The following is a 21,594-nucleotide window of genomic DNA, read 5'->3' on the forward strand; positions in this document are numbered from 1 at the left end:
TACAGTAGAGCGCCCCTTCCAAAAACCAAATTGGTTTTGGCTTATTCCTTGCCCTTCTTCTATCTCGCTTCTAATTCTAGCTGCGATCATCTTCTCTACCGCCTTACTTATATTGTTCAGCAGGCAGAGCGGCCTAAAGCTGGGCAGTTCTCGCTCTTCCTTATTTTTTGGAAGGAAAACGACTCTTGATTCCTTCCAGCATTCCGGAAATGAATCATTCTCCATCCCGTAATTTAAGATATCGGTCATTTCCCATGGTACTTTTTGGACCAACCCTTTAAGAATGACAGAAGGTACACGGTCAGGCCCTGGACTTTTCTTGTTATTGAGACAACAAATGGCACCGACTACTTCGGCTGCCGTAAACCTTCTTCTCTCATACTCCGGCAGTTCATCTATTATCTCTTCATTGCATGGAAACAAATTCTCAACTTGCGCTTCTGCCTGATCTTTACCCAATATGGGTAATCTTCTGCCGAATTTTTTCGTAACAATGCGATATGCGTTACCCCAAGGGTCATTGTCCAATTCCTTACACAGTTTTTCCCAGTGATCTTTCTTGGACTTTTTAATCGCTGTATTCAGGTTCCTTCTTGCCTCTACATACTGCTGGGCTGCCGCTTCATATTCAGGACCTCCTCTGGGCCTTAATCGTAGCTTCTTTCTTCTAGCCTTCTGAAGCATTTCTCGGAAACGCATTATCTCTTTGTTCCACCAATAAACATGCCTTCTGGTATTAGACCTTTTCATTTCTTTCTCCATTTCTCGCTGTATGATAACAGTAAACAGTTCAGGCGTCACTACAGTCGCGCGTTGAATCCTTACAGTTACCCTATCAACTATCCGCTCAATCTGTTGAGATGTAGGTCTTGAACAGATCAATCTGTCAACACCAGTGTAGTCACTATCTTTAAAAATCAAACGCAGCGGGAAGTGATCACTAGAAATGTAATCATCCAAGACTGTAAATTCAAACTGGTTTCTCGAGAATCTCCCATCTATTATTACTAAGTCTAAAATCGACCGATGCCCACGAGCTTCAAAAGTGGGGGTTCCATCATTGATACAGTGTCCTCCTAATGCTTCTATGAGGTCTGCCATCAATTCTCCTCTCCTGTTGTTTTGTGAACATCCTGCGAGCGTTAACTTGCAGTTAAAGTCACCCAGCAAAATGAATTTTCTCGCCTCCCTAGTCAATCTTATATGTATGCTATCTAAGAATCTACCATAATCTTCTATAGTTATATTGGGAGACACGTATGCCACCGCAACGACAACAGTATCGATTTCAACCACTAAAAGTCCCTCGTCTCTCGATTTAAAGTTTAAGGCTACTCTGCCGCTAAAATTTCTAAGGATGACATCGCCTACCGTGTCCACAATCCAGCCCGCCTTTGCAGACTCATGTACATTTGGCTCTGTTATTACCAACAGGTCCGTGTCATCCTTCATTGCGAGCTCGTTTACCAGATCATGAGACAATGCGCTTCTGTTTGCGTTTACCATAAGAAATCTAATCATGCTTGGGACATTTCCAGGCCCCAGTCCTATGATCATGACTGCCACAATCAAGACAAATCCTAGGCTCCTTGCAGTCTTTAATCCTATGATCTTTACTGCCGCAGTTAAAACATAGATCCATTCTGTTAGGACCCCCACATTCCTGTCGCTGGTGCCCTGATCCCCAGCATCTAAAGCATCTCTCAGTATCGTCCCTAATGTAGGCACGGCAGCTTACCCAACCAATACGTATTCTTTCCTCAATTAACTTACACGCAGCTCTATAGGATGTAACTACCGTGGCATTTTGCGTTTCAGCAAACCCTTTTCTGAGTGACGTGATACTCACTTCCTCATTGGTCCCTACACGCTTCGTGATGGCAGCCATTATCTCTTCCCTTGTTGTGTCCGCGTCCACGTCTCTGATATGGACCACAGTTCGTCTACCCGCACGCGATTGCACATCGACCTGTAGGTCTGTTGCCCTCTCTCTCAGGTTGCTGGTAAATTTTTCTGCATTCTGAGTCCCCAATATCCTCACGTGTAGCTCATCACTCCTACCCTTCCTAATAGATATCACCTCCTTCGTCTCCTCGCTTTTAACCACCGATTTCATTGACCTCAACAGATCAGCATAAGACTTACCAGCCGCCTTAACCACCACTGTTCTGCTGTCCGCAGCCGGAGGCGTAGCTTTTATAATATGCGTCTGCCCTGTCCTGTCCAGGGTTCTACCCTCCGCGGGAAGTGTTAAAACTTTAACCGTCCCGTCTTCTTCTCTAAACAAGTAAGAAATTAACTTTTTCATAAAATTACCAATATTATTATTTGGCACAATGAAAGCCACTTTCCTAGTCTGAGCTATCACCTTTCGAAGAGCCTTCAATATGACCTCCATTATTTCTTTTTCTGTGGCGTTGGAGTCATAGTATACTTTATATTTACGTTTTTTAATCTCTTCGTTATCTCCTAGTATCATCTGCTCGTCCCTACGTATATCACCAGCCTTATATCTTATCTTGCAGGCCTCCAGATCCTCATTTCCTCTAATTTTATTTATATCGTTGATGCTACAAACATCTCCCTCATCAGCCGATAATTCATTTACTGCATTTAATTTACTCCTCAGATGATTTGGCCACCTTTTTGGTAGCAAATCAAGCAATTGTTCGTCGTTCAGTTCCCTGTTCAGAATCTGCTCCATATTGTCCTCTTTAGCTATTGGATCCGTCTGCGTGCCTGTGTTATCAATGTAATCGGCTTAGATGTCTCTGTCAACGCATTCAGACCCTCATAAATAGATTTGAGCTCTTGCTCATGTACACTAATGTACCTGGAAAGTCCCGGACCCATGTGCTGTTTAAGAGCCACCATTGTGAGGTCCAACTGATAGATCAGGCTCCCTAGGGTTGCCTAGGGCTCCTGGAATAGACGGAATACCTGTAGAATTACTGCGCAGTGCAGGGGAGGAGGCGATTGATAGATTATACAAACTGGTGTGTAATATTTATGAAAAAGGGGAATTTCCGTCAGACTTCAAAAAAAGTGTTATCGTAATGATACCAAAGAAATCAGGGGCAGATAAATGTGAAGAATACAGAACAATTAGTTTAACTAGTCATGCATCAAAAATCTTAACTAGAATTCTATACAGAAGAATTGAGAGGAGAGTGGAGGAAGTGTTAGGAGAAGACCAATTTGGTTTCAGGAAAAGTATAGGGACAAGGGAAGCAATTTTAGGCCTCAGATTAATAGTAGAAGGAAGATTAAAGAAAAACAAACCAACATACTTGGCGTTTATAGACCTAGAAAAGGCATTCGATAACGTAGACTGGAATAAAATGTTCAGCATTTAAAAAAAATTAGGGTTCAAATACAGAGATAGAAGAACAATTGCTAACATGTACAGGAACCAAACAGCAACAGTAGCAATTGAAGAACATAAGAAAGAAGCCATAATAAGAAAGGGAGTCCGACAAGGATGTTCTCTATCTCCGTTACTTTTTAATCTTTACATGGAACTAGCAGTTAATGATGTTAAAGAACAATTTAGATTCGGAGTAACAGTACAAGGTGAAAAGATAAAGATGCTACGATTTGCTGATGATATAGTAATTCTAGCCGAAAGTAAAAAGGATTTAGAAGAAACAATGAACGGCATAGATGAAGTCCTACGCAAGAACTATCGCATGAAAATAAACAAGAACAAAACAAAAGTAATGAAATGTAGTAGAAATAACAAAGATGGACCACTGAATGTGAAAATAGGAGGAGAAAAGATTATGGAGGTAGAAGAATTTTGTTATTTGGGAAGTAGAATTACTAAAGATGGACGAAGCAGGAGCGATATAAAATGCCGAATAGCACAAGGGAAACGAGCCTTCAGTAAGAAATATAATTTGTTTACATCAAAAATTAATTTAAATGTCAGGAAAAGATTTTTGAAAGTGTATGTTTGGAGTGTCGCTTTATATGGAAGTGAAACTTGGACAATCGGAGTATCTGAGAAGAAAAGGTTAGAAGCTTTTGAAATGTGGTGCTATAGGAGAATGTTAAAAATCAGATGGGTGGATAAAGTGACAAATGAGGAGGTATTGCTGCAAATAGATAAAGAAAGAAGCATTTGGAAAAATATAGTTAAAAGAAGAGACAGACTTATAGGCCACATACTAAGGCATCCTGGAATAGTCGCTTTAATTTTGGAAGGACAAGTAGAAGGGAAAAATTGTGTAGGCAGGCCACGTTTGGAATATGTAAAACAAATTGTTAGTGATGTAGGATGTAGAGGGTATACTGAAATGAAACGACTAGCACTAGATAGGGAATCTTGGAGAGCTGCATCAAACCAGTCAAATGACTGAAGACAAAAAAAAAAATGGTTTCCGGGTACCCTTCTTCAGAAGATCCTTGACGAGGTCTCTTTTTGCTCTTTCCTTCAGCCTTCTTGGGTAACACCATCTTCTGCGAATTTGAGGCTTTTTTCATGTCTTCCTTAGTTGGGAGAGATCGTCTGCGTCTCGTATTAGCAGAAATGGACTACTGAGACAATTCCGCATCCGTAGAGTACCCACAAGGTAGGGTGCCCCCCAAATAATTTTTGGGGGAGGAGGTAAAATGTATCAACCCAAATTTTGGGGGGTAATTTTGGGATGGGGGTCAGGAGATAGGAAATTTTCTGGGACGGAAAGATATGTAGGTATAATGGATCTAGGATGAGGGGTACTCAAAATAATAAGGAAAAACTATTCCCCTAATAAACTCTTCCAAGGACTTAGAAAAATTCCACTAATATAAAATATTTTGTGAAAATTTTTCTAAGTTGTTGTTTACTGCTAATAGATCACTTGTACAAACTTGTCGAATAACTTAGAATAAATTTGGCTATTATAAGCTCTATTTTAACCTCAAAAAACTATTAAAAAGTTATTGTACAACAAGTTTACTCACTTTTTATACACGCTGGTAGCCTTTTCATTATTGATAGACGTCACCAACACTTTAACACACTATAATATCTAATATTTAGCCAGTAAAAAGCACAAAAATATTGATCTCACTAATGAGAACAAAAAACTGTAAAAAACTTGATAAATCCGTAACCAAATAACTCAAAAATGATAGTCCGTATTCCTTGTCCAAACCACTTAAAGTTCCAATCCACCAAATCAATGTATAAACCAAAAAACCAATCGAACACTTCAAAAAACGCGGAACTCTAGAAAGACACGTCTACACACCGTGCAGTCCACAACTCGACTACATTTACATTACTACTTTCATTATACTTCACTTCATTATACTTTTACTATTTTCATTACATCTACATTTCATTACTTTCGTTTTGCTCTTGTTTATTTTCACGCGGTATTTCTTGCGTAGGACTTCATCCATGCCGTTCATTGTTTCTTCTAAATCTTTTTTACTCTCGGCTAGAATTACTATATCATCAGCAAATCGTAGCATCTTTATCTTTTCACCTTGTACTGTTACCCCGAATCTAAATTGTTCTTTAACATCATTAACTGCTAGTTGTATGTAAAGATTAAAAAGTAACGGAGATAGAGAACATCCTTGTTGGACTCCTTTTCTCCTTACGGCTTCTTTCTTATGTTCTTCAATTATTACTGTTGCTGTTTAGTTCCTGTAAATGCTAGCAATGGTTCTTCTATCTCTGTATTTGAACCCTAACGTTTAAAAATGCTGAACATTTTATTGCAGTCTACGTTGTCGAATGCCTTTTTTAAGTCTATAAATGCAAACTATGTCGGTTTGTTTTTCTATACTCTTCCTTCTACTATGAATCTGAGCCCTAAAATTGCTTCCCTTGTCCCTTTACCTTTTCTAAAACCAAATTGGAAAAACCAAATCTTAATTTTTAATTAATTTTTCTAAAAAAACAAATTAATAAAAAAATTAATTATTTATTACTAAGGTTTTTTTATAATTTTTTTAATCGTTTCAGATCACCCTTAAAGTAATAATGCTTTAAATATTAATAAAAACTGTACATTTCTTGAACTCTATTATAGTTTTTAAAAAAAATTTCTGTTATGAAGTGAAGTTGTTTAACAGATATTCAATTGGAGAATAAAAAGAGATTATTCTCGAAATTTAATTTTATTATTGTGTTAATAAGCTAAAAAACTTATCATTAAAACGTAACAGAACTATTACTATTATTATTATCATCATTATCATTAGTCATTAAAACAATTTCTATGCAAGGGAATCAAAAGAAATATTTAATTATTACGAATGTTTCTTTTCTTCTGTTTTCTTATTGATTTATAAAAGAGGCAATTAAAAGAAATGAGACCAACAGGTGCAAAACGTTTCCTTTTCTTCAATAAATATTTTTGTAGTATACTTTTTTTAATATTTTATATAAAAGTAAATTGAAAATACCTATTTTTGTTTTGATTAGAGATTTATGCAATCAGAATGTTTAAAAAAATTATTTTCTTAAGAATTTCCTTAATATTCAAAACTACACTGGTCATCCGCAAAATTTTATACTTTTTTGTTGGTTGTCTGAAAAAAAAAATTATTTTTGGGTTTATTTCGATTTTCTTAAATGTAAAATTTATTATATCTTATAACAAAACTGTATTTAATTTATTCGCTATATATCATGGATTAACCATGTTTTGAGAATTTTGTGTTGTGTATAAAATTTATCTCCTCCTAACAATCTTTTTGCTACTTCTTTATATTATCTAAATAAATAAAAATGTAAATGTTCGTTTGTTCAAAATCTTAAATCGCCGAAAGTTGTTCAACAACAGTTGTGAAACAAATTCATGTTTCTAGTGGACTAAGATGACTTTGGACTTAGTGTAATATGATGATTCATCCGTCGGGAGGATAAAAAAATTTTTGACAATGTGGTGTTGAAAGCAATATATTTTAAACGTAACTTAATACATACATACTATTCATAAAAAAGAATAAAAAATACACAATTGTTGCAACATATGTGAACGCTTGTCGTTCGAGAGGAGAAAGAGACCAAGCGTCCATAGTAACAACTAAATAGTTCCAACGTAATCACAGTGTAAAAATACCCCTAACAATTGCTTTGAAATCCTGACACAACGTTGCATTCGAATACGCGCGAGATTTTATATACCTACTATTTATATATCTAAGATGTCACACCTGTGACAGGTAAAAACATGCTTTTTTTAAAAAAAAAACAGCGCTATCTGTTGGACGTAAAAGCAACACACGTTATACTAAGTATTTTACGATTCCATTTATTGTATCCGATATGTGTGTTCGCTATAGACTAAAAACTACTGGACCGATTTACGCGCAGGGAAAAAGGGAGAAAAGGAAAAATCGGAAAAGGTAAAAGGGAAAAAAGAAAAAAGGGAAATGGAAAGGGTAAAGCAGAAAAAAAGATAAGGGAAAAGGGGGAAAGATAAAGGGGAAAGGAAAACAAAGGTAATATAAATGGGGGAAGAAAAGAGGAAAATTTGCGAAGGGGAATGAGGGAACAGGGAAAATGAATATGGTAATAATGTATATTGAAAAAAAGAAAGTGGGGGAAATGGGAAAAGTAAAGGCGGAAAGGGATTAGGGGAAAATGTAGAAGGGGTAAAAGGAAAGTTTAAATATAGTGAAGTTCCGTAATGTTCATTTCATTAATGTTTAATCAAACTTTCAATTGTGTTCATTTAATCTATATATATATATATATACTCAAATCTAGCAATAGCGAAGCATTTCTGGAATCTGCTTGTCGATAAATAATAATAAACAAATGTTTTTGACTTTGAGATTAAATCATCTCAAAGATGAATATTTTGGTACACATTCTTACGTTTGGTACCATAACCGTAACCATAACTATTTTAGGCTACGTAAGATGAAGCTTAAATCATTCCTACAACGCTATTCCCATGAATAACAAACGTCCCATTCATACTAAAGACAATGAATGACCTTATGTTTCCTTCTTCCCTGTACCGAATTACCATTATACATACCTATACAAAGTCCTTGGAAATAACATTTTCAATTTGTTCATCATACTAGTAGGTTAGCGCATAGAGCATATTAATAACTTCAGAAAAAAACAAATCTAAATAATGTTACTTTTACTTAAAGATTGTTTAAACCCGATGCATGTAAGAAAGACCGGGAGAGTGTAAGGCTAAAGTTGATATAATTTATTTTTCTTTTTGTTTTGAGAAGAAAAAGCAAATTATATTTTATAAAATTTTACTGGATCTCTACTCATTAGAGGAAATTTTAGGCTAAATGAATGAAAATTTTCCGATAAATATAAAAAAAATATTTACATTAAAATAACGCTTATTAAAAAAAAAACAAAAAACAATATTTTAAAATAACCGATCTGAAATTATTTTTCAGGTCGATAAATTTAAACAGTAAAAATAATTAATTAAAATAACATACATATTTGGCATTCACCAGGAAAGTACACGAGTATATGAAATAAAAACCGTTCTGGGTTGGTGTTTTTCATATGGTAGTTTTCCAGATAATAAATAAAACATTTTCAAGCTGTGATGAAAATACTATAAAATCACATGTTATAAACAATTATAAGCGTTTATTTTTAAAAATTAGTTTCATAATGTTCTTCGGAGTTTCGAAAATTCATTAACAAAAAACTATTTCACTCATAAGAATAAAACAAGTACTGTACGAAAGAGTACTTTTCAAATAGTTTTTTCCATATACACTAGATAGTTAGTAAACTATTTGCTAGCTAGGCGTCGACAGTTGAGAAAAAAGCTGCCACGGGAAGCGAGAAGTCGTTTTGTGTGTTAGAATTTCACTTGTCGAAGTCAGTAATTTCTGTGCAACGTGCCTTTCGGTTGAAATTTCATAAGGAGCCACCAAGTGACAATTCAATTCGTTTATGGTATAAACAATTCAGTGAAACCGGTTGCTTGTGCAAGCGAAAATCAACCGGTCGTCCACCAACCTCAGAAGTTAATGTCGAACGTGTGCGTGCAAGTTTCATTTGCAGCCCGTCAAAATCGACTGCGGCTGCAGGCAGAGAATTAGGAATTCCGAAAACAACAGTGTGGAGAGTTCTCCGTAAACGTTTATTATGCAAACCGTACCGTCTTCAATTAATCCAGCGTCTTTCTGATGGAGATAAAACACGTAGGCTCGATTTTTGCTTACAGTTTCAGGAAAAGATGTTGTTAGATGAAGGTTTTGTAAACAAGATAATTCTCGGCGATAAAGCTACTTTCCATATTAGCGGCAAAATAAACCGTCATAACGTGCGGGTTTGGGGAACTTAAAACCCACACGCTTATGTGGAACCCATTCGGGATTCTCCGAAAGTAAACGTTTTTTGTCGATCTCTCGTGAGACAGTGTATGGGCCGTTATTTTTTTATGGAAACGACAGTAACCGGCATGTTACAATTATGGCTTATGCTGCAGCTACTCAACAACTAAATTTTTCAGCAAGATGGTTGTCCTGCCCGTTTTCATAACGAGGTTCGACAGTACCTTAACACAACTTTACCTTGGCGCTGGATAGGACGTGCGTCTGAAGAAGACCAACATATTATGCTGTGGCCACCAAGATCACCAGACCTCACGCCATGTGATTTCTTTCTCTGGAGTTTCGTGAAAGATAAGGTGTTTATCCCACCAATGCCGCACGATATCGCTGAGCTAAAGGATCGCATAATCAATGCGATCAACTCTATCTATTCGTTTTTGAGTTATAGGATACAAACGTACCTACACGTAGATACACTCCGTACAAGAAGTAAAAATCATAAAATAAAAAAAATAAAAATATTAATCTATTTATATGAAAGTTCTATGTAAATAAAAAATAAATACAAATAGTAACAATTAGTAAATATTTAATGTCTCTTTCGACTTCCTTGTACGTGTTGCTTTACTTCGGTAAAGGAAGTATTGTGATCGCGAAAATTTTTTTTCAGATTTTCACGTAAATATCCATTTTGACCACCACTGAATCCATTTTGACTAGTTTCGGGGTGACGTCTCTACGACGTATGTATCTCGCATAAATCAAACACGATTAGCCGTAGGATGTTGAAGTTTTAGATTTAGAACTGCTGTAACATCTAGTTGTGCACATCTACTTTTGATTACAATCGACTGGACCAAAAGTGACCAAAATCCAATAAATTGGGATTTTTTACTTTTTCTTAACTACAGTAATGAGCCCTTACTGAAAGCCTTTCAACGATATATCATAAGTGGTACTTATTTTCATTGGTTCCCGAGTTATAGCCAAATAAAATTTTAATTTTTGAAATATTTGGATCTTACAAGGGGAGGGACATCGGTTCGAATCAGACTTCGTAAAGAAATTTTTTTTTTAACTTTTTTTTAAATTTAATTATATTGATAAATTAATAATTATTAACTTCTGATTGTAAAAAAATTACAATACATAATAATTCAATTATAACAAAAAAAAAAAAAAAAAAAAATGAAAAAAGAATCAAAAGAATGTAAGTTATTAATGAAATAAAATTTTATGTACTTTCCATTTAAAAAAAAATGTGTATATGTAATTTAGTAGACGTACAAGGAATTCATGTGGTAACTGTCTCCATCAGATTTTTTTATTGTCTTAAAAGAACATGTTACTTATTAAAGCAATATTAATTTGTTGATTACCTATAGTCATTATTTTGAAACGCAAAATATAGGTATAAATATAGGGTAGTTAGTTGTTCCTGACCACCAATTTGGTTTTCGGCGTGGAAATTCCCGCATTGAACAATATTAAAGAATTTTTGATGCTATTAGCGGTTGTTTAGAAAGGAAAAAATATTGTTCAGTGGTTTTTTTTTTTGATATTCAAATGGCTTTCGATAAGGTAATAGTTGCCTGGTCTGCTGTTCTAGCTTAAAATGAGCCTGCCTCAACTATATTATTTTATATTACCTAACTACTTTGATGGACGATTCTCATAGGTTAAATATGGCCAATAGTTATCAGGCTTTTGTGATACGAAATCGGGGGTTCCGCAGGGTTCAGTTTTGGACTCGGTTTTGTATTCAGTCTACACTGATGTTTTCCTAGTATAAAAATATCATTCTTGCGTTCTTTGCTGATGACACAGCGATTATTAAGGTAGTTGACGTTAACCCAACAATAACAGTTGTGGAAATTTTAATCAGAGTTAGACCTTTTCAGTGAATGGCTAGCTAAATGGAAGGTTAATACTGCAAAATTGAGTAATGTGACATTTGCAATGAAAAGGGGAGTCTGCCCACGAGTCTGCCTAAATGGAGTTCACATCCCTAATTCGGAAACCGTATGATATCTAGAATTACATTGGACTGCCGCCTAACATGGAAAAATTACGTGAGAGAGAAGAAAAAGCAATTCTTTTATAAGTTTAGGCGGTTGAACCGCTTACTAGGAAGGAGGTCCGTTTTGTTCAGTAAAAAATTGCTGTTGTATAAGGCGATTTTAAAGCCAATATGATGGGCCTACAGGATTCAACTTTGGGGTACAGCTAGCAATAACAATGTCGACAACATCCAAAGGTTCCAGAATCTGTGGAACTTTGTTCTAGAACAAAGCGGTGAGCACCATATCGCAGGCGCTGTGGTTTGCGAACAAGGAGATCCACGATTACCTAGGGATGCCGTCTACTCGTGAAGAAATTTACCGATTAAGCTTAACACACTTGAAAAGATTATTAACTTATTGGCTATTAACTTACTGGATAACAATGAGGATGTGAGCTTACTGAAAAGGTTGCGTGTATTGAATTTTGATAACTTGTTGTGGGGTAAATATTGTCCTTTTCTTTGACAATTTAACTGTTGAGTTGACAATTTATCTGTTTTTGCTCTATTTCACTGCTTGTCGATTTATTTGTACTTTGTTACCGACTTTGGTACATTTTTAGTTAAGTTTTATTCGTTGTACTTTTAATTGTATTACACTCTGTTCAGACGTTTACTTTATTGTCTTGCAAGGTATCACTGGATACTTCTCTTTCACTTCATTACTGATTTATACGATTTGTTTACACTGTTTTTATTTGCGAAACTGATTTTAAATAAAACAGTATAATTAAAAACTTTTCTTTCTTTTGTAAATAAAATAATTAGGGAGAGAATAATAATAAGTATCCTTATAAACCGGACAAAATAAATTAGACTGGAATAAAATATTAACAGGAATTTATAAAAAGGTTTTCAATAATTTGCAAATAGTTTTGTTGAAATGTAATCAGTAATGTTTTAGTTATATAAGCACAAATATAAGTTTGGAAAGAAATATAGAAAATTCTACGGTAAATTATTTTAAAATTATAGATTACTGATTATTGGTAAACTTAAAAAATTTTTGTTACATAATTACGGGAAAAAAATTCTTTCATTTAATTTTTAAAATACAAAATCGGTATAGGTTACTACGTTTAAAGATAGTTAAAAATTAATTTTTTACTTAATGAATTTTTATTATCTTAACAGTTTTATGATTTTCAACAACGGAAATGTGAAAAACCGTAAAATTTCAGACATTTTCATACACGTAAAAAATGCTTACAGTCACGTAAACGTATAAATGATGTTTGCAATAACTTTTTTAGGGTTTTCTTAAAAATGAGTTTTGATAGCGACGTTGTCAGATCAGGTCGACACTCAGTATTCAGTTATGATAATATAATGTGTATGAGGTCTGAGAAATGGCATATAGAAGCGGTAGTAACGCACACAAACCGGTGTCGTGATGTATCACAGCCATCGTGATACATTAGCACAGTCTCTGGCTATCGACTCTGGAGTCGCGCCATTAGTCACCCTGCTGTACTCTGCACCCGTTCACCCACTCGTACTCTCTCAGGTGATAAGCGCACAGATTTGCATTAGGTCTTGTAACAAGATAAACTCACTTGGAAAAGTAAGTTACAACCGTACTGTATTCTCTGCTTCCACAACTACATTAGCCACAGCTGGTAGAGACTGTTTTATTACTTTTAAATAGAATTAATAGAATTTCAGTATTTAAAAATTAGTTGAATTATATTACGAGTATTTTTAATATAATATTATTATATTAAAAATATAATATAAAATTATAATAGAACTTTATTATTTTTAATATAACGCTTATTCCGGTAATAATTTACAAAATAATCATTTCACAACGTTATAGTGTATCTAATGTATAATTGTATTTGTCTAAATAAAAATTTATTTAAATCAGAAGATTTGAAATAAATTATTATAACAGAAGAGTATATTAACCTGCACGTTATAAGAATATTCGTGATGGCTGATGAATAAAAAAACGACAACTATTATGCACTATAAAAAAATAATTTTTTTTTATAGTGTGTTGAACTCACTTTTACCTTCTATGAGTAGGTAGTTTAATTCCTTTGTTAGTTAGGTATTTTCAGTCTTGCTTAAGACTCGGTTAGATGTGTGAGATTGTTTTGAGTTCAATAATTAGTAGTACAGCGATGGAAATGTCAGTGTGGAATTCGCATCGGTGGAATCCTGACAGAGGCGGACTGGAATATGTCAAAAGCCGAGGTTTCAAAGATAACCTCCGGTAAATCCCATAAGGGTTCGGAACGGAAGAGTTGGCGGAGGATGTCTTCCCTACGGGGTCAGGATGGTCTACCAGGGATTAGATTTTTCGAATTTTCATCTTTATATCATTTGATATTTCTGTTGTTTAACAGAATAATTCTTATAATATTATTTCTACTTCGAAATTATTAGATGGTAGCTCTAAATGCAATTTATATTTTTATCCTAAATATACCGATTTATTTATCTTATTTTTTTAACCGTTGTATATCAAAGTTCTTAATTCTGATACAAAGATATTTTTCTGTTTCCTACCTTTTTTATAACAAATATTTACGCTTTTTTGTACCAAGCTCTGGAAATTTATGTTAATTTATTAATTTTGAGTTTAACTGAAATGATTGCACGGATGAAGTATTAAAAGTTACATTTAAATAATAAATAAAAATATGCGTAGATGATATTCATATATGATTGTGTCTTGTCATCTTTGTGATATAAAATATCATAATATTATTAACGGATATATTGCTTTCACATACATTGCATACGATGTTTTATATGTCATATATAGAGAACGGATTATATGCAACATAAAATGCTTGAAATATGCATGCAAATGTGCAGGAAAAATGCTTGAAATATGCGTGAAAAGTGTCAATATATGCAACTTCAAATAATAAAAAAATAGTAATTTTTAATTTTTTTATTTCAAAATCAGCGTACAATTAGTACGTAGTTGAATAACATATCGATTATAGATAAATAACATAATGATAAATTAGATTGATAATTATATAACATTTTGTTAATTTTGTAAACGTAAACAATCTGGTACTGTTCCAAATGTTCGGTAGTAAGATTGGGTCTTCGATCACCCAAAATATATTTATACGTGGAAAAGGATCGTTCTACTGAGGTAACGGGGCAATATTTTAATTTGGGTGCTGTATTAGCACGTATTGTTTCTGGAAAAAGTTCACCCGTTCCATTAATAAAACTAATAATTTGATACAAAGGTTCAAAGCCTGAGTTATTGTTAAAAATGTTTTCAAATTTTTTTTAAGCTTATACGGTAATACCTCTGGCAATGCGGAATTCATTTGGCGGATTTTATTCATTAACAGAATAGATTCAGTCAACGCCAAACCTTGAGTTTTTTAATACGCTTTTCTTCCTGTTTAGCCTCCGGTAACTACCGTTTAGATAATACTTCAGAGGATGAATGAGGATGATGTGTATGAGTGTAGTCTTGTAAATTCTCAGTTCGACCATATCTGAGATGTGTGGTTAATTGAAACCCAACCACCAAAGAACACCGGCATCCACGATCTAGTATTCAAATCCGTGTAAAAATAGCTGGCTTTACTAGGAATTGAACGCTGGAACTCTCGACTTCCAAATCAGCTGATTTGGGAAGACGCGTTCACCACTAGACCAACCCGGTGGCTTGAGTTTTTTAATACTAGAGTCGTTAAATGCCACCTTGGACTGACAAACTGCCATAGCCTCTTGACTATCGAAGTCGTTTGCTTCACTTTTGATGGCCTCGAAATTTTCATTGAAAAAGAGTACAGCTTTAATTCATGTTCCCCGTAGAGTTGTCACTGATTCGAGAGGTAAAGGCACATTTGACTGTTTTTCTTTATATGCCTTATTGCAAGCAGGTGCCTTAAGAAACACTGTCTTTGTTGATGAAATCAGTTTATTTACATTACCAAACGTGGATCGTACTTTTTCAGCGAGTCGATTTACTCCGTCAGTAAAGCACATCACATGAATCAAATTGGGGTAAAATACTTGGAGGACTTTGGCGGCCTTGATCATTTAGGCAGCGGCATCTGAGAAAAATGTAAACATTCTTTCATCTGCAGAAGATTGACAAATATTTTTTTAATATTCTCATTCACAAATCTGGTGATCGTAGAATGATTTGTCTTTTTGAGGTCTTTGCAGGCCACTAGATAGTTAAAGGAAGGCTCTAGTTTTAATGCACCGACAATTAAATTCAAAATGTAACGGCAACAACTATCGGTAGTTCCATCAGCTTAAATCAAAATATTGCTATCTTTGAGTTCATTGCGTATTTCTTCCAGAACATGTAGGTTAATTGTTGGTACGTAATTTTTACGCAATGTTGATTCATCTGGTATATTTTGATTCAAGCAATATTTTCGAAGAAAATCTTTGAAGGTAAGATTTGTAAGTTTATGAAGAGGAATATTACTTGTAAGCAATGCTTCACATAAATCCATGTTTAACTGTTTTTTTATTGTTTACCTTTGGAAGTGAAATCATTGTTACTTGCCGCTGTTATAAATTTTTCTCGCGGGTCTTTCTTTTTTAATCCTGCGATATGAAGACTTGTCTTGACATGCTGGTGTATTTGAAACTTTTTTGTGCACGAAATATTTTTCTCGCAAACTCAACAGTATAAAACATTTTCGTCGTATAAAAATGTTTCAGAATAGTCAGCTATCCTCGAAGAAACTATTTTTCGGGATGCATAGTACACATTAATCTTTACAGAAATAAATTAAAAACTAAAGTGATTCAATCAGCGCGTCAACAATTACATATGTAATTTAGTTGCCTAGTGAGAGGAGTGCTGCAGTATGCGAGCGCGATGCAGTACGGTATCGTCCATCCTTGTCTCGCATGAGTCTGTGTTTTACTTGGCTTCATAATAATATTATCTACCTAAACAATAGACGCGCGGCTGCTAAGTACGCGCTAAAAGTCGTGCGGATAATAGTTTGGCGGGCTACAACGTAAGATTTCTTTTATTGACAAGGTATCCTACCGAAAAATATTGTAAATGAAGCAAAAATATGCATCATCACTATATTATAAGGAAAATATGCAATAACTGGTGAGAATGGGCCTAATATGTAAATGCATATAATGGACTCTTATTTCAGGCAAACCAAATCCCTAAAATATATTTATATTTATGTGTATATATATATATATATATATATATATATATATATATATATATATATACACGAGGATTAAAGAAAAGTGTTCAGAAGTGAAAAGAGAAATGAACATTGGTAAAATAGACGGAGCATACAGGAAAGTTAAGGAAAATTTTGGGGTACATAAATTAAAATCTAATAATGTGTTAAACAAAGATGGTACACCAATATATAATACGAAAGGTAAAGTCGATAGATGGGTGGAATATATTGAAGAGTTATACGGAGGAAATGAATTAGAAAATGGTGTTATAGAGGAAGAAGAGGAAGTTGAGGAGGATGAAATGGGAAAAACAATACTGAGATCTGAATTTAAGAGAGCATTAAAAGATTTAAATGGCAGAAAGGCTCCTGGAACAGACGGAATACCTGTAGAATTACTGCGCAGTGCAGGTGAGGAAGCGATTGATAGATTATACAAACTGGTGTGTAATATTTATGAAAAAGGGAAATTTCCATCAGACTTCAAAAAAAGTGTTATAGTCATGATACCAAAGAAAGCAGGGGCAGATAAATGTGAAGAATACAGAACAATTAGTTTATCTAGTCATGCATCAAAAATCTTAACTAGAATTCTATACAGAAGAATTGAGAAGAGAGTGGAAGAAGTGTTAGGAGAAGACCAATTTGGTTTCAGGAATTGTATAGGGACAAGGGAAGCAATTTTAGGCCTCAGAATTATAGTAGAAAGAAGATTAAAGAAAAACAAACCAACATACTTGGCGTTTATAGACCTAGAAAAGGCATTCGATAACGTTGACTGGAATAAAAAGTTCAGCATTTAAAAAAAATTAGGGTTCAAATACAGAGATAGAAGAACAATTGCTAACATGTACAGGAACCAAACAGCAACAGTAATAATTGAAGAACATCAGAAAGAAGCCGTAATAAGAAAGGGAGTCCGACAAGGATGTTCCCTATCTCCGTTACTTTTTAATATTTACATGGAACTAGCAGTTAATGATGTTAAAGAACAATTTAGATTTGGAGTAACAGTACAAGGTGAAAAGATAAAGATGTTACGATTTGCTGATGATATTGTAATTCTAGCCGAAAGTAAAAAGGATTTAGAAGAAACAATAAACGGCATAGATGAAGTCCTACGCAAGAACTATCGCATGAAAATAAACAAGAACCAAACAAATGTAATGAAATGTAGTAGAAATAACAAAGATGGACCACTGAATGTGAAAATAGGAGGAGAAAAGATTATGGAGGTAGAAGAATTTTGTTATTTGGGAAGTAGAATTACTAAAGATGGACGAAGCAGGAGCGATATAAAATGCCGAATAGCACAAGCGAAACGAGCCTTCAGTAAGAAATATAATTTGTTTACATCAAAAATTAATTTAAATGTCAGGAAAAGATTTTTGAAAGTGTATGTTTGGAGTGTCGCTTTATATGAAAGTGAAACTTGGACGATCGGAGTATCTGAGAAGAAAAGATTAGAAGCTTTTGAAATGCGGTGCTATAGGAGAATGTTAAAAATCAGACGTGGATAAAGTGACAAATGAAGAGGTATTGCGGCAAATAGATGAAGAAAGAAGCATTTGGAAAAATATAGTTAAAAGAAGAGACAGAATTATAGGCCACATACTAAGGCATCCTGGAATAGTCGCTTTAATATTGGAAGGATAGGTAGAAGGAAAAAATTGTGTAGGCAGGCCATGTTTGGAATTTGTAAAACAAATTGTTAGGAATGTAGGATGTAGAGGGTGTACTGAAATGAAACGACTAGCACTAGATAGGGAAGCTTGGAGAGCTGCATCAAAACAGTCAAATGACTGAAGACAAAAAAGAAAAAATATATACACGAGTAAATTTCGTAAATAACGCTTTGTTTTTTCCTGAGTATGCTTTCCATTGCTTTAGAGTATTCAAGTGTATAATTATATTATTCAAAATTTTATTGTATTTATTAAATTTGTTTATTATTCATTAATTCTTTTTCTATAAAAAAAATTCTATTGACTAATCCATTGCCATCCCTAAATCCTTCATCTTTTGATATTTTACTTAATAAATAAAAAAATTCTACAAATTATGGTATGTTACATGATTTTATCTTCATATTTATGTTTTTATTTTTTTTATGAAATTGATTACCTGTATTTTATATTTTTTTATTACTGGCCAGTTCATTTTCTTTTTAAATCATTTATAACGTTCATTATTTTTCTATTTCATTATTAATAGAAGGCAAAAGCAGATAATAATTTTTTATTTTAACATGTTTCGTTTTTTCAATGAATTGTTATTTGGGTCTGCATTTTTCTTTCGACGTCATTACTACTTCGAACAGTTATTCATACAGTATAATGTTTGTTGACTGTACATCAGATCTCACTACTTTCTAGACTGCAGTTTCCAATTTTCCATTTGGATTTACGTAGTCTTATATAGATTTAAAATAAATAAATTTTGTATTGTGTCGACTGCTGAAATTATTAATCACTTTAAATGAAAAACAATATGCTCACTGAAACTGCAGCCAGTGAACGTTGTATAACTTCGGTGATCAATGGAATCGTTAGACTGTAAGGGTAAAATTAAGTATTTTATCCGGTATTCTTTGTACACTTACATGAGTCTAACATAAATTGTAAATCTATATACTTTTTATTTCAACTCTTTCCCCTATTAAATGGAGACGATGTATCCAGTATTATAATTCATTATGAAAGGGAAATATTAATTATATGCCTTTCACTATTTATCCCATGATTTCATATAGATGTGATACACAGAAATCATCTGAGAAACAACAAGAGACGCTAATCAAAAATACTTTTATTGACAGTAATGATGGTTTTTATACGTTCAGTTTCTGTGGTGGATAAAGTAATCATTTATTGAGCAGAATATTATCTGTTTACTGTAGGTCTTGGCATGCCGATGTACAAAACTATATTCGGTTAATTGAAAAAAGATAATAGATATACTTGAGATTAATAAGGCATTTAATTGTTTACTTTCTTTCGTAAGCCTAATAATGATTATATTATCATTTACTGTAGTGGCTGATATCGCCCACGATATGGTTTTGATAAGTAATATTGTATTTTTAAATCTAAATGTCATAAAAAATGCACTAAATACGACTAATTTTTCTAAATAACGTTTGGCATTTAATCACGTTAGAGTTTTTGTTAGGTAATTTGTCAGAAAAACATTTTAAAATGTGTAAAAATTAAAGAACTTATTCGGTATAAAAAAATCTACATAAATATTTTGTTTAATTTAAAATTATGTAAAGAAATTTTTATTTTAAAGTAGTAAATAATTTTCTAAAATGAAATTTGAGGAAGGTGAAATGAATAAAATTTTTATACTATAATCTGTTTAAAAGAATTTTACATGATAATTTATCGTTAAAAAGTATAGTGTAATAATAATCTTGTTAACGTATATTTAATTAAAACGTAACTTGGAGTTATTAGTTTTTTAATGGCTATTTTAATATAATAACTAAAAATATATTATTTTTATTTAATTTATTTTTTTTAATCCGTCTAACAAAAAAAAATTATCCTTTGCATCTGAAATTGTTTATATAAGCGTAATCTGTGATTCTTTTTGACAAACTCATCGCAGAACGATGTTTTTTTTATTTGTTAACATGCTCAGTAAAAGAGAACATGATTACCTCCACTTTTAATTAATAAGAGCTTCGTTTTAACGTTATATACATTTTAGATGGTAAAAATCTTCTTTTTTCACTTTTTTTAACGTTAGGTCAAACTAGGTAACGAATTATATTCACTTTATTTCAGTTTTAAACTTACTAATAAAAAATCAACATAATTTTAATTTAATTACAGTAAACGTAACGATATTTCACATTTTGGAAAGATAGCATAAATATTTGTAGCGTAGATATTTGTTTTACTAAATGAAATATATAAAATTTATTTTTTTGCTACTTTATAAAGTACTGTAAATGAATTTAAAATTTATTACCCTGATCTTTAAAAATCGTTAGAATCAGTTTGAAGCAAAGAAGTGTAATATTCAACACACGTTATACTTCTGTATTTTATAAACAGCCGTGTAGAATTTACCTATTCGTCCTTAACAAGTCAAACTGATTTAAGGATGGATTTCATAACTCCATTTTTAAAATTTGTTTATAGAAGTTATAATTCAGGTTATCTTCCACAATATTTACAAATAAAAATTTACCGTTACAGTGTTGAAACGGGTTAAGTATGGATACCCTGATTTCCTTCGGTATTATACGTCGAATAAAAAACATTAATTTGATATAAATATATAATTTGCTATTCAAAGATTGAATTGTTTTCAAGAAAATATATAGGCTGTAAAAAATGATATACAGGCGTAAAATATTTTCTTGTAGTGGAAAGGACAAAAATATGTAAACGGAATTTAAAAATTTACTTTTTACCGGTGTAAAGAGCGACTGCGTAAGAAAATCTGTAATAAATCATGATGTTCGTTAAAAAAATATGTCCTCGAAAAGTTTCCTAATTTATAATTAATTTAAATTTGAGATTAAAGTAAACTGTCTCTCACCTTCAGAGTTAAAGGCCCAACTTTTTTAATAGGCATCATGACGATGCAATTAACACTGTTACTAATATAACAAATTAGCAGGCATCCGATTGCTTATATAACTTCCTTACGTATATGATTTTTATTTCTTCTGAATCATCCTTACATATTAATATTATGATCTAATAATCAGTAATGCTAATTCTTCACCGATAAACTTATCTGGTGAATCAGGTAATAATTTCAGAAAGTTCGTTGATTAATGCTATATCAAATATTAAAAATTACATGTTTAAAGTATTATTTTAACGTTACTCGTAACATAGTTATGGATGATACGGAGGATTAACGATTGTCTGGTTAGGTTAAAGTTTATAAGGAACAGTGATATTTCAATGTCATAGGTTTCTCAGAATTATCTTTCTTCTGCCATCATGGTTTTAGATTTTAATTAGAATTTGAAACCTCGCCTTTTAATCAAGTTGGTGATTTTACTAGCCTTTAAGTGATTTTTTCTAGCTTTTATAGTTTACTCGACCTCGTGATCTAATAATGTAA

This window comes from Lycorma delicatula, chromosome 3 (assembly GCF_047948215.1).
Source record: "Lycorma delicatula isolate Av1 chromosome 3, ASM4794821v1, whole genome shotgun sequence".
Classification (NCBI taxonomy): Eukaryota; Metazoa; Arthropoda; class Insecta; order Hemiptera; family Fulgoridae; genus Lycorma; species Lycorma delicatula.